Source organism: Hemitrygon akajei, unplaced genomic scaffold, assembly GCF_048418815.1.
Source record: "Hemitrygon akajei unplaced genomic scaffold, sHemAka1.3 Scf000034, whole genome shotgun sequence".
Lineage (NCBI taxonomy): Eukaryota > Metazoa > Chordata > Chondrichthyes > Myliobatiformes > Dasyatidae > Hemitrygon > Hemitrygon akajei.
In genome coordinates, this window is record NW_027331920.1 from 5,799,113 (window position 1) to 5,813,734 (window position 14,622).

Genomic DNA, 14,622 nt, shown 5'->3' on the forward strand with positions numbered 1-14,622 from the left:
CGCCTGAAATGCCCCTCTTTCCCACAGTTAAAGCACATGCTGCCTGCCGCCCCTCCTCTCCCAGGACGACTCCCGCTCCCAACCCACTGCACTGGTCGCCCCTGAGAGTGGGTTCCTCCCCTGTCGCTCCCCTCCAGAGGGGGTTCTCTACCCCCCGGTGGGTTGTCATTCCTCCACCCAGCCACCACTTCCTGTATCGCTGAGGATCGCTCCCGTAGGCCCGCGCCCCATTTTCGCCCCAACGCTCTCTCTTCCTCCCGCACCTCTCTAATCAGTGGCCCGAACGATGGAGGAGGGCCTTTCCTATAAGCCTGCCGGATAGTCCACGCCACCTTGTCCTCCTCCAGAGAGCCACTGAATATCTGACTCATCCTCACGCTAGCCACATCCCCGAGAGCATCCCCTCCATCCTAAATATGTACTCGGAGAGCTTTTCCCCTCTCCATTGTTCCAGGCGTTGGAACTCTGCTAAAAGCAGCCAGGGTTCCCCTGACAACCCAAACGCTCCCTCCAAAACTTCTATACATTCCTCCACTGAGGCCCCAGACTTTTCAGCTTTCAACTCCCGAACTGTTTTGGCTGCTAAACCCCTCAAACTTCCCACCAATCGCTGCCGCTTCTCCTCCTCCGAGCCTGGCCACTCCTCTAACATCAAGGACGTATGCTCGATCCAGGTCTCATAGTCCACCTCCCCGTCCGGAGTAGGCTTGGCTCCGGAGAACACCCCCAGCTTCAACCGTGGCCTCTCGGCCACTCCCGCCATGGAGTTAAGTGCGGCTGCCAGCTCCGAGGCTTCCCCCCTACGTGGGGGGCGGGGCCTAGTCACGACTCCCTCCTCCCTCCTCCCTTTGCTAGTGCCTGCCACCTCTCTGGGGTTTTCCTCTAGCTCTAGCTCCTCCTCCGATGTCTCCTCAGCCTCATCCTTGGAGAAGGGGTGGAGCCCCCACAGCCCCTCCTCCCCCGGTACACTGACCGTCGCCGGCAGTTCCAACGTCCTGACGTCAGCACTCGTACGAACCAACACCCAGCTAGACTCCACCTCTTTACCAAACCGTCTAGCTACCAATTCTACCTGCCCAATACCTTTTACCAAACTTAACCCCCGCACTAACACGTCTCCCGAAACTCGAAAATCCACTCCGCTCACTACACAGGCATACTGCACCGGTACATCTTCCAACTCGGACCAGTTAACAATCTTATCTCTGTCCATCTCCGCTCTGCTGCCTGCGCGATTCCACAGCCCCCTGACAATCCAATCCGGGGCGAGCACCCCACAAATGTAACACTTACCCAAAAGGCTGGTATATGTCTAGGGGAAAAGGAGATCCAGCAACTCACCAACCCACCTCCCGTACACGGAGGCGCTGTGATAATCGCGTTTATGCCTCGCGCCCGCCAACAGTGTCAAACCCACAACAAATACCGTTATGAAATACACTTTAAAGAGTTTACTAAAATTAAAAGAGTATTAGACAATACAATATATATATATATATATATAAGAAAAAACAAAAGGCGCCAACTTATCAAAGTTCAGTCAGTTAGTGCACTCGTTGGAGCTCAACCAGCGACCCATTCGACCCCTCGTCGCTTGCCTCCGACTTCCACGTCTTCCACCTCGGACTCCCCGGTAGTCTTCCGAGCGCAGGTCCACCTTCCTCGGCGTCTCCCTCCCGACTCCCTTCACCCCCAAGCCCGCGCAACCCCTCCCCCAAGTTCCCAGCCTCACAAAACACAATAACATTCCCCATTGATTAACAAATAAATACAATTACCATATCAGCCATTCTAAAGCGAAACAACAGCGAGAGAAACATTTAACAGACAAAGAAACATTCCTACTCGTAACAAAGCAAAGAAGCCCTTTTTAGTAACATACACAGGACATTGTATATATTGATTTAGAAAACTTTCCTGAAAACATTTGACAAACTCCAAGCCATCTAGCCCTTTTACCGTTTGGGAGTCCCAGTCAATATGAGGAAAGTTAAAATCCCCTACTATTACAACTTCCTGTTTCTTACATCAGTCGACTATCTTTATATAGATTTGCTCCTCCAATTCTCTCTGACTATTGGGCGGTCTATAATACACCCCTATTAGTGTGGTCACACCTTTCCCGTTCCTCAGCTCCACCCATATGGCCACTGTAGACAAGCCCTCCGGTCTGTCCTGTCTATGCACAGCTGTGATATTTTCCCTGACTAGTAATGCCACTCCACCCCGTTTCATCCCTCCCCCTCTATCACGTCTGAAACAACGAATATTTCTATCATGTCTAAACCTTAGGTGGGAGGTTATCTTTTTGTATTAATGTATTAAAAATAAATTATAAATTCTACCAACGGAACCTCTTACTAAAAGATTCATATTCAAAATAGTATCCAACAAATCTGATTCTTGCATTGTTACGTATTCAGGCAACAAACCCCCCAAAAGTAAACAAACACTAAAGTAACCGGAAATGAGCTGCTGTGAAGCAGCTTAACAGTTCTTAAAGCGATGTTGCAAAAACAGTTCTTTAAAATGGTATTGCCAAAAGTTCAAAATGCTCACTGTCCATTTAAAAGGAGAGACTTTTTAAGGCGATTTAAATTCTCTTCCCCGTCGTTTTTCTTCAGTTTCCAAAGTCGAACTCTTCCCACGAAGAATTTTATGAAACAAAACGGCTTAAAGGCACTGACCTTTCCTTTATCACACTGTCCTCAATCTTCTGCTATCCCGCAGAGATTAACACGAGAACAGTCAACGAATTCCTTTCGAATAAGGATCAAATAAGGTCGAACCCGTTTCATCGTCGAAATTTGATTCTCCTCGATCTTTAACTCCCGAACTCCAATCTTCACTCTCCACTGATTCTTAACCAACAGTATTGTAAAGAAACTGCTGGTAATGACCTTTTAAACTTTAGGCATTAGATAAAACTTCATCTTTCAACTAAACTGCGTCATCACATTAAATCACGCAGTGGCATGAAGTAAACATGGCAAATCCAGCCACGAACTGCCCCTCCTCACAGGGTGGGGTCTTCCTTTTATAACCTGTAAAAAAAACCTGTCACATGATCTCTACTGGCGGGAAAATGACATCACTCCACCATCACAAGACCATTACCTCAAGTCCAGTATAGCTTCAACATCAGTCACGTGACAAGGGTACCACTGTCACGTGTCACGGGTACGTAACAGCTTATATGGAAACTTAGATAATTATTTTTGTAAAAATTGTCTGACCTGAAGATATTGCAGTAAGTGTGTATGAGAGAGAGAATATTTGCTAATTAACTCTTCAAAAGTCTTCAATCGACCATCACAAAATAAATGAAAATAAAAATAAATAAATGCAAAAATACTGATCCCCTTAATCACTAAAAAGTATACAACATTGGGAGAAAGACCTAAATATGACCTTTGTTAATGAAGATGGTCAATTCTTCTTTAATATGCGCCAATCAGTGTTTAATTCAATTTAAAATTGTTCACTGTTACTATTTAACAAAGGAGAGACTATCCAAAATATTTCCTAACATAGACAATTATTGCGAAAGGTGTAAAACTGATGTAGCCACATTTTCACATATGTTCTGGTCATGTTCTTCATCAAAATCTTTTTGGAAATCTTTATTTTCTACAATTTCTAAAGCTCTGAAAATTACTTTACAACCGAATGTACAAACCTTTGATTTCTGTCTATACATGCAGTCCTCGCATAGCCTTTATCCTCCTCCACCTCACTGTCTGCTATAACACTCTGGTTACCCCCTCCCTCCGCAAATCTATTTTACCCCTCCTCCCGAGCAGCACTTGCAAATCTACCCTCAAGGATGTTAGTCCCCCTCCATTTCAGGGGCAAACCGTCCCGTCGGAACAGGCCCCACCTTCCCGGGAACAAAGCCCAATTGTCCAGAAACATGAAGCCCTCCCTCCTGCACCATCTCCTTAGCCACGTATTTAGCTGCACTCTCCGCACATTTATATTTACAGGGACTTTACTCCCGACGCCGGTCCCGGGACCCGACCCGTTTACAGACCCGGAGCCGAACCGGAGCAGATTCTCAGCCACTGGTTTTCATCCCAGGTCATGAAGAAAGGATAAAGTTTCCCCGTGAATTTATTCCCAGTGAAGGTGTGGAGATGGGACTTGGTCTCCGCGTTGTAAAATAAAACTGTCCCGGACTCGTAACTGAGATAAACTCCCACCCTCCCTGGGATGGGACCAGCAGCGAGACGGGCCCCGGGGGAGAGGAGACCACCGAACACGTCATAATCCCGATGTAACACGTCACCATCCCGCCCGATGACCCAGAATCCGGTCTCCGGACTCTGACTGACCGGTCCCTTCCGCTTCACAGACTCTGCGGCGACTCCCAATCCCCAGTCCCGATTCCCCGTCACCTCCCAATAATGTCTCCCCGATGTGAATCCCTCCGATCCCAGCACACATTCCCAGTGTGTGAATCGCTTCCCGGTGTCAGGGAGATTCCTCTGTGTCCCGGTACATCTCACACTCTTCCGATCCTCAGACACTTCGAGTCCTGGATACGCCGTTTCCACATCCAGAGTGACAGAGACTGGGGGGAGAAGCAGAGAATTAGAGAGTCCCCGGGGATCAGGGGGAGACTCGGGCAGCGCGGCCCCGGTGATCGGGCGGCGGGGGGGAGACTCGGGCAGCGCGGCCCCGGTGATCGGTGGGGGGGAGACTCGGGCAGCGCGGCCCCTGAGATCGGGGGGAGACTCGGGCAGCGCGGCCCCGGGGATCGGGGGTAGACTCGGCAGTGCGGACCCGGGGACCGGGGGTAGACTCGGACAGCGCGGCCCCGGGGATCGGGGGAGGGGGGTGGAGACGGGCAGACCGGCACCCGGAGATCGGGGGAGACTCGGTCAGCGCGGCCCCGGGGATCGGGGGAGACTCGGACAGCGCGTCCCTGGGGATCGGGGGAGACTCGGACAGCGCGTCCCTGGGGATCGGGGGGAGACTCGGACAGCGCGGCCCCAGCGATCGGGGGGAGACTTGGGCAGCGCGGCCCCGGTGATCAGGGGGAGACTCGGACAGCGCGTCCCCGGAGATCGGGCGGGGGGTGGAGACGGGCAGACCGGCACCCGGAGATCGGGGGAGACTCGGACAGCGCGGCCCCGGGGATCGGGGGAGACTCGGACAGCGTGTCCCTGGGGATCTGGGGATACTCGGGCAGCACGGCCCCGGGGATCGGGCGCAGACACGGACAGCGCGTCCCTGGGGATCGGGGTAGACTCGGACAGCGCGTCCCTGGGGATCGGGGGGAGATTCGGGCAGCATGGCCCCGGGGATCGGGGGGAGACTCGGGCAGCGCGGCCCTGGGGATCGGGGGGAGACTCGGGCAGCGCGGCCCCGGGGATCGGGGGGAGACTCGGGCAGCGCGGCCCCGGGGATCGGGGGGAGACTCGGGCAGCGCGGCCCCGGGCTTCGGGGGGAGACTCGGGCAGCGCGGCCCCGGGGATCGGGGGGAGAATCGGGCAGTGGGGCCCCGGGGATCGGGGGGGAGACACGGGCAGCGCGGCCCCGGTGACCGGGGGGAGACTCGGGCATCGGGGCCCCGGGGATCGGGGGGGGGGAGTCTCGGACAGCGCGGACCCGGGGATCGGGGGGGAGACTCGGGCAGCGCGGCCCCGGGGATCGGGGGGGGGGGGGGAGTCTCGGACAGCGCGGCCCCGGGGACCGGGGGGAGACTCGGACAGCGCGGCCCCGGGGATCGGGGGGAGACTCGGGCATCGGGGCCCCGGGGACCGGGGGGAGACTCGGACAGCGCGGCTCTGGGGATCGGGTGGGGGGGGGGAGACGGGCAGCGCGGCCCCGGGGATCGTGGGAGACTCGGACAGCGCAGCCCCGGGGATCGGGAGGGGGGAGACGGGCAGCGCGGCCCCGGGGATCGTGGGAGACTCGGACAGCGCTGCCTCTGGGATCGGGAGGAGACTCGGGCAGCGCTGCCCCTGGGATCGGGAGAAGACTCGGGCAGCGCGGCCCCGGGGATCGGGGGGAGACTCGGGCAGCGCGGCCCCGGGGATGGGGAGGGAGACTAGGGCAGCGCGGCCCCGGGGATCGGGGGGGAGACTCGGGCGGCGGGGCCCCGGGGATCGGGGTGGGGGGGAGACGGAGAGCGCGGCCCCGGGGATCGGGGGAGACTCGGACAACGCGGCCCAGGGGATCAGAGGGATACTCGGGCAGCGCGGCCCCGGGGATGGGGGGTAGACTCGGGCGGCGTCGCCCCGGGGATCGGGAGGAGACTCAGGCAGCGCGGCCCCGGGGATCGGGAGGAGACTCGAGCAGCGCGGCCCCGGGGATCGGGGGGAGACTCGGGCAGCGCGCCCCGGGGATGGGGAGGAAGACTCGGGCGGCGGGGCCCCGGGGATCGGGGGGGAGACTCGGGCAGCGCGCCCCGGGGATGGGGAGGAAGACTCGGGCGGCGGGGCCCCGGGGATCGGGGGGAGACTCGGGCAGCGCGCCCCGGGGATGGGGAGGAAGACTCGGGCGGCGGGGCCCCGGGGATCGGGGGGCGAGACTCGGGCAGCGCGGCCCGGGGGATGGGGAGGGGGACTCGGGCAGCGCGGCCCCGGGGATCGGGAGGAGACTCGAGCAGCGCGGCCCCGGGGATCGGGGGTGAGACTCGGGCAGCGCGGCCCCGGGGATGGCGCGGAAGACTCGGGCGGCGGGGCCCCGGGGATCGGGGGTGAGAGTCGGGCGGCGGGTCCCTGGGGATCGGTGGGCGAGACTCGGGCAGAGCGGCCCCGGTGATAGGGGGTTTTCCGCTGGACGGAGAGCAGAGAGACCCCTGGCCCTTGACTCCTCAGACAGGGGAAACATCCTCCCTCACTCCTGCCTGTTGACCCCTGAAAGAATTTTGTGTTTCCATGAGATCTCCTCTCATTCTTCGAAACTGGGAACAGAGAACATAGAGCAGTACAGCACAGGAACAGGCTCGTCATTCAATGTTCACATTCATTTGTGAGTGTGAAGTGGGGGAGTGTGATGGTTTGAGAAAGTAAAGGAGGTGATAATGGGAACCAGTAGGGGAGAGATGAAAATCAGATTGGACCAGGAGCGGGAGGGGTGGAAACCCCGTGGGTGAACTGTGTGTGTAGACGTAATGAGAAGCTAGAGTGGGCAAAGATGGCAGATGAGGATGACTTTGTCCCCTTTCCCACAACCCCATCCCCCGCAACCCCTCATTAGTACAGGGGATGAATTTGCAGGAACCCTTAAGCAACACAGGTCTTGACGAAGTGTTTCAGTCTGATCCGTCGACTGTTTACTCTTTTCCATTGAAACTTCCCGGCCTGCTGTTCCACCAACAATTTGTGTGTGTTACTCTGCTTTAAATATACTCAATTATTTGGCCTCCACAGCTGCCTGTGGCAGATTCACTATCCTGTGGATAAAGGAATTCCTCCTCATCTCTGTCCGAAATGGACATCTCTATAGTCGGATGCTGTGCTTACCGTCCTCGACCCACCCACATCCTCCCAACATCAACTCTCTCCAGACAGGTGTCAGAGAGATCTGGCGAGACCCTTCATCAGGACCTGTGTAGCTTGGATTACCAGCATCTACAGATGTTCTCCTGTTTGATTTTTAAAGCAGAAGTTAATAAGTAAACTTCTTGATTGGTCAGAGTCTCAAAAGTTATGGGGAGGAGGCGGGAGAATAGGGTTGATGGGGATAATAAATCAGACATTCTTCTAAACTCCCGTGAGTACAGGCCCAGAAACATCAAACACTCCTCATATGTTAACTCTTTCATTTCCGGAATCATTCTTGTGAATCTTCTGCTCCCCCTCCAATGCCAGTACATGTTTTCCGATAGAAGGGACCCAAAACTGCTCACAATACTCCAAGTGTTGTCTGACCAATGTCTTATAAAACCTCAGAATTACATCCTTGCTCTTGTACTCTAATCCTCTCGAAGTGAATGCTCACATTGAGTTTGCCAATCTTACCACTGACACAAACTGCAAGTTAACCTTCAGGGAATCCTGCACAAGGACACCCATGTCCCTTTGCACCTCTGATTTTTGAATTTCGCCCTGTTTACAGAATTGTCTATGCGTTTAATTCCTTCGAGCAAAGTCGTACCTGCCTAAGTTTGTACCTGCCAAACTCTACCTGTGCTACAAGATCCTTATTACGTATACTGGTGCATTCAATTAAGACCATAAGAGAAAGCAGCAGAAGCAGGCCATTCGGCCCTTCGAATCTGCTCCGCCATTTTATCATGAGCTGATTCATTCTCCCATTTAGTCCCACTCCCCCACCGTCTCACCATGACCTTTGATGCCCTAGCTATTCACATACCTATCAATCTCTGCCTTAAATACACCCAATGACCTGGCTTCCGCTGCCGCAAGAAATTCACAGATTCACCACCCTCTGGCTAAAAAAAATTATTCGCATCTCCGTTCTATTATCTCGATTTAAATAATAGTCTGCCCGTTTATTTCTCCTACCAACATGCATGACCATACTCTTGTCAACATTGTATTTCATTTGCCACTTCTTTGACAATTCTCCCAATCTATCCAAGTCTCTCTGCAGACTCTCTGTTTCCTCAGCACTACCATCCCCTCCACCTATATTTGTATCATCAGCAAACTTAGCCACAAAGCCATCTATTCCATAATCCAAATCGTTGATATAGAACATAAAAAAAGCGGCCCCAACACGGACCCCTGTGGAACGCCACTGGTAACCGGCAGACAACTAGAATGGGATCCTTTATTCCCACGCTCTGTTTCCTGCCAATCAGCCAACGCTCTATCCACATATGTAACTTTCCCATAATTCCATGGGCTCTTATCTTGTTTAGCGGCCTCATGTGCGGCACCTTGTCAAAGGCCTTCTGAAAATCCAAATACACAACATCCACTGCATCTCCCTTGTCTAGCCTACTTGTAATCTCCTCAAGAAATTTCAATGGGTTTGTCAGGCAGGATTTTCCTTTAAGGAAAATTGTTTGGCCTATCTTGTCATATGCCTCCAGGTACTCCGTAACCTCATCCTTGACAATCGACTCTAACAACTTTCCAACCACCGATGTCAAGCTAACAGGTCTATAATTTACTTTTTGCTTCCTTGCCCCTTTCTTAAATACCAGAGTGGCATTTACAATCTTCCACTCCTCCGGAACCATGCCAGAGTCTATTTACTTTTGAAAGATCATTGCTAATGCCTCCGCGATCTCCACAGCTACTTCCTTCAAAACACAAGGGTGCTTTCCATCTGGTCCTGGAGATTTATCTACCCTTAGACTATTCAGCGTCCTGAGTACTTTCTCTGTCGTAATTGTAATTGCGCACACTTCTCTTCCCTAACACCCTTGAGTGTCCGGTATACTGCTGATATGTTCCTCAGTGAGGACTGATGCAAATACTCGTTCAGTTCCTCAGCCATCTCCTTATCTCCCATTACAATTTCTCCTGCATCATTTTCTATCGGTCCTACATCCACTCTCACCTGTTTTTACTCTTTATATACTTGAAAAAATTTTAGTATCTTCTTTGATATTATTTGCTAGCTTCCTTTCATAGTTCATCTTTTCCCTCTTAATGGCCTTCTTAGTTTCCTTTTGTAAGCTTTTAAAAACTTCCCAATCCTCTATCTTCCCACTAATTTTTGTTTCCTTGAATGCCCTCTCCTTTTCTTTTACGTTGGCTTTCACTTCTCTTGTTAGCCACGGTCGCATCGTTTTTCCATTCGAAAATTTCTTCTTTTTTGGAATATATCTGTCTTGCACATTCCTCACTTCTCGCATAAACTCCAGCCACTGCTGCTCTACAGTCCTCCCGCTAGTGTCCCTTTCCAGTCAAATTTGGCCAGTTCCTCTCTCACGCCACTGTAATTTCCTTTACTCCACTGAAATACCGACACATCGGATTTCGGCTTCCCTTTCGCAAATTTCACGGTGAACTCAATCATGTTACGATCACTCCCTCCTAACGATTCCTTCACCTCAATCTCTCTAATCACCTCTGGGTCATTACACAATATCCAATCCAGTACCTCTGATCCCCTAGTGGGCTCAACAACAAGCTGTTCTGAAAAGCCATCTCGTAGACATTCCACAAATTCTCTCTCTTGAGATACAGTGTCGACCTGATTTTCCCAATCCACTCGCATGTTAAAATCCCCCACAATTATCATAACACTGCCCTTCTGGCAAACCTTTTCTATTTCCTGTTGTAATTTGTAGTCCACCTCACTGCAGCTGTTAGGAGGCCTGTATATAATTGTCATCAGGGTCCTTTTACCCCTGCGATTTCTTAGCTCAACCCAGAAAGAATCTTCCGATCCTATGTCACCTCTTTCTAATGATTTAATATCATTTCTTACCAATAAAGCCAAGCCACCCCCTCTGCCTACCTGCCTATCCTTCCGATACACCGTGTATCCTTGGACGTTCAGCTCTCGGAGACATGCATCCTTTAGCCACGTCTCAGTGATGGCCACAAAATTATACCTGCCAATCTGTAGCTGTACGACAAGATCATCCACCTTATTCCTTATGCTGTGTGTATTTAAGTATAACACCATAAGTCCAGTATTTGGACTTATTGTTTTGATTTCACTGCAATTCATCCCAGTGGCTGCAAATTTGCCCCATCACCTGCCTGTCCTTCCTGACATCTTTACTGCTCACTATCTTAGATTTATTTCTGTTTTCCTTCTCCTCCACTCTGTCATTCCGGTTTCCCATCCCACAGCCAAATTAGTTTAAACCCTCCCTAACAGCTCTATTAAACATTCCCGCTATGGTTCAGGTGTAACACGTCTTTTTTGAACAGGTAATACTTCCCCCAGAAGAGATACCAATGATCCAAGAATCTGAAGCCCTGCCCCCTCCGCCAGTCTCTCAGCCACGCGTTCATCTGCCTGATCCTACTATTCTTGCCCTCACTAGCACGTGGCGCAGGTAGCAATCCTGAGATTATTACCCTGGAGGTCCTGCTTCTCCGCTTCATTCCTAACTCCTGGAAATCTCTCTTCAGGACCTCCTCCCTTTTCCTCTCTATGTCATTGGTACCAACATGTACCAAGACAGCTGGCTACTCGCCCTCTCCCTTCAGAATATTCTGGACCCGATCAGAGACATCCCGTACCCTGGCACCTGGGAGGCAGCACACCATGCGGGTATCTCTACCAGGCTCACAGAATCTCTTGTCTGTTCCCCTGACTATGGAATCCCCTATGACTACCGCATTCCTCTTCTCCCTCCTTCCCTCCTGCACAACAGCGCCAGGCTCAGTGCCAGAGACCCGGTCACCGTGGCCGTCCGCCGTCAGGTCATCACCCTCTACAGCATCCGAAACGATATACTTGTTGCTGAGGGGGGCAGCCACAGGGGTGCTCTCCACTATCCGGGCATTTCCCTTCACTCTCCTGACAGTCACCAAGTTTTCTGACCCCTGTAGCCTAGGGATGACTACCTCCCTGTAGCTCCTGTCTATCACCTCTTCATTTTCTCTAATAAGCAGTAGGTCATCAAGCTGCAGCTCCAGATCCCTAACACGGTCTCCGAGGAGCTGAATCTCGGTTCACCTGGTGCAGATGTGGCTATCAGGGAGGCTGGAGGTCTCCCAGGATTCCCACATCTGACACCCTGAACAAAGCACTAACCCTGCAGACATGCTACCTAATTCTACAAGAATGAAACATAGAAAGATAGTTCTACTTACCCACCTACTTCGCCAAATACACGAACTATTTAAACCGTTAGCTAATGTGCCCTGCTGTTCCCCCGTCCGTCCGGGCCGATTTGCCAAGGGGAGAAAAAAAGAGTCGGTGCCTCGCTCTCGGCTCTTCCCGTTACCGCCTAAGCCCGTTGAGCCAAAGCCCTACACTCTGCTGCCACACACTCCGCTGCCCGCTGTATAGGGTGGTCATCTTTCTAAACTCTCCGCGCTGTCCTGCGCAGTCTCGCCGTTCTTGTACGCGTTTTTTAAAAAAACTGCCTTCCTTCAGAATTTAGCTCCCACGCCGCCCGTCTTGTCCCAATCTAAAAAAACACTTTCAGTCCTGTGTTCATCAGCCTATTCCACACTGTCCACATGAAATTCAGCAAGGCCTTTGATGTTGATGATAGACCACACTTGGAGTATTGTCTGCATTTCCGGTTCCCGAAATTGGGGAGGATGTCATTACACTGGACAGGTGGCTTCAGGAGGATGTTACCAGGACTGGGGGCTTGGGTTAAAAGCAGAGAGTGGGTAAGCTTGGACTATTCAGCTGTAGTGTACGATGTTCAGGTATGTCCCCTTATCGAGGGAAATAATTCATAAGGAGCTTAAATAACGTTTCTTTTTCCAAGAAATGGGAGTACAGAACCAAAGGCCTCAGATTGAAAGTGAGATGGTAAATTTTTCCGAGTGGTCTATCGGGTAACATTCTCATAGAAAGGGAGGTTGGTAAATGGAATTTGCCCTCAAACACTGTAGAGACAGGTAAAAATAAAATATTTTAAAATAAATTTGGGCAGGTACACAGATGGGAAATGGTTAGAGGGATGGGGGGGGGGGCAAACACACACAAATGGGCCGTGCTCAAGAAGACATCTTAGTCTTGCAGATTGATGAAGTGGGCCGTGAGTTCAACATCCATCAAACTCTCCCAGATCATCCTCCTGAGGAATCTCACCCCGGAGTCTGTCTGTGAAGTGTTGATGTGACGTCACGTCAGAGGGCAGCTCAGTGACACAGAACAGACAGACTGGTTAAGGACGGCAGATTTCAATCCTAAATGGGCATTTGTGCCTATTTCTGTGGCCGTGTGTCACGCTCTGATAGTGTGTGTGTGTGTGTGTGTGTGTGTGTGTGTGTGTGTGTGTGTGTGTGTGTGTGTGTGTGTGTGTGTGTGTGTGTGTGTGTGTTGATTGTGGTAAATATCCGTGTGGTGTGTATACACATTGAAGGAGAGTTTGCACATTGAAGAATTTGTATGTTACAGTGTGTCCTCACATGTCTGGTGTGTGTTGACAATGTGTCACACGTGATTGAATTGTTTAAATTAATAAATGACTGTCTCTGAAGAGATTGGTTTCCAGGTTACTGAGGGAAATAACAACGTACATTGCTGAGGCTCTGACTACAATCTGCCAGTCCTTCCTGTGTATGTGTGTGAGGGAGCTTTGCCAGGCCGGTTATTCTGTGTGTGCTTCTCCCGAGATGAAATCTTGACCCATGTCATTGCTTGTTGGTATGTCCGAGCTCATTCTCACAATGCTTCAATATGGTGGTCTGATAACCATAAGACATAGGAGCAGAATTAGGCCATTTGCCTATCGAGTCTGCTCTGCCATTCAATCATGGCTGATTCTTTTTTTCCCTCCTCAGCCCCACTACCTGGCCTTCTCCCCGTAACCTTTGATGCTGTGTCCAATCTAGAACCCATCAAGCTCTGCCTTAAATACACACAACAAGTTCCAAAAATTCACCAGCTGCTGGCACAAATTTCTCTGCATCTGTTTTAAATAGACGTCCCTCTATCTTGAGGCTGTGCCCTCTTGTCCTAAACTCCACCACCATGGGAAGCATCCTTTCCACATCTACTCTGTCTAGGCCTTTCAGCATTCGAAAGGTTTCAGTGAGATCCCCCCTCATCTTTCTAAATTCCAGCGAGTACAGACACAGAGCTATCAGACGTTCCTCGTATGAGAACCCTTTCAATCCTGGATCCATCCTTATGAAATGAACCTTCTGCAATGCCAGCACACCTTTTCTTAGATGAGGAGCCTAAAAATGTTCACAATACTCAAAGTGAGGCTTCACCAGTGCCTTATAAAACCCTGCTCTTGAATTGAATGTTATTCTAAACCACAGATTAAACGCCAGGAGCAACAGGCTCCGGGACAGCTTCTTCAACCAGGCCATCAGACTGATTAACTCGTGTGGACACAACTGAATTTCTATGTTATATTAACCAGCCTGTTGTACATATTGTTCATCACAAATTACTATCAATTGCACATTGCACATTTAGACGGAGATGTAACATAAAGAATTTTAATCCTCATGTATATGAAGGATGTAAGTAATAAAGTCAATTCAATTCAAATCTATTCATTGTTTAGTTTTTTCATCCCAATCATTCTTTCAGTTCTTCTCTGTAGATATTTAAAAGCTTCCCAATCCTCCGTCTTCCTGCTCATTTTTCTTTTGCCTTTACATTAACTTGTCTTCCCTTGTCAGCCACAGTTTTACTATTTTGCCATTTGAGTATTTATTTATTTTTGGAGTACATCTATCCTTCACCTTCCTCATTTTCCCAGAAACTGACACCATTTCTGCTCTGCTCTCATCCCTGCCAGCATCTCCTTCCAATTTGCTTTGGCCAACTCCTCTCTCAGACCACTGTAATTTCTTTTACTCCTCTGAAATACTACAATGTGAGACTTTACTTCCTCCTTATCACATTTCAAGTTGAACTCAGTCATGTTGTGAGCACTGCCTCCTAAGGGTTCTTTTAACTACTCACCTCTAGTTCAATACATAACACCCAATCCAGTAGAGCTGTTCCCCGAGTAGGCTCAACGGCAAACTGCTCCAGAAAGCCATCACATTGCATTCAACAAATCTTGAGATCCTTTACCAACCTGAT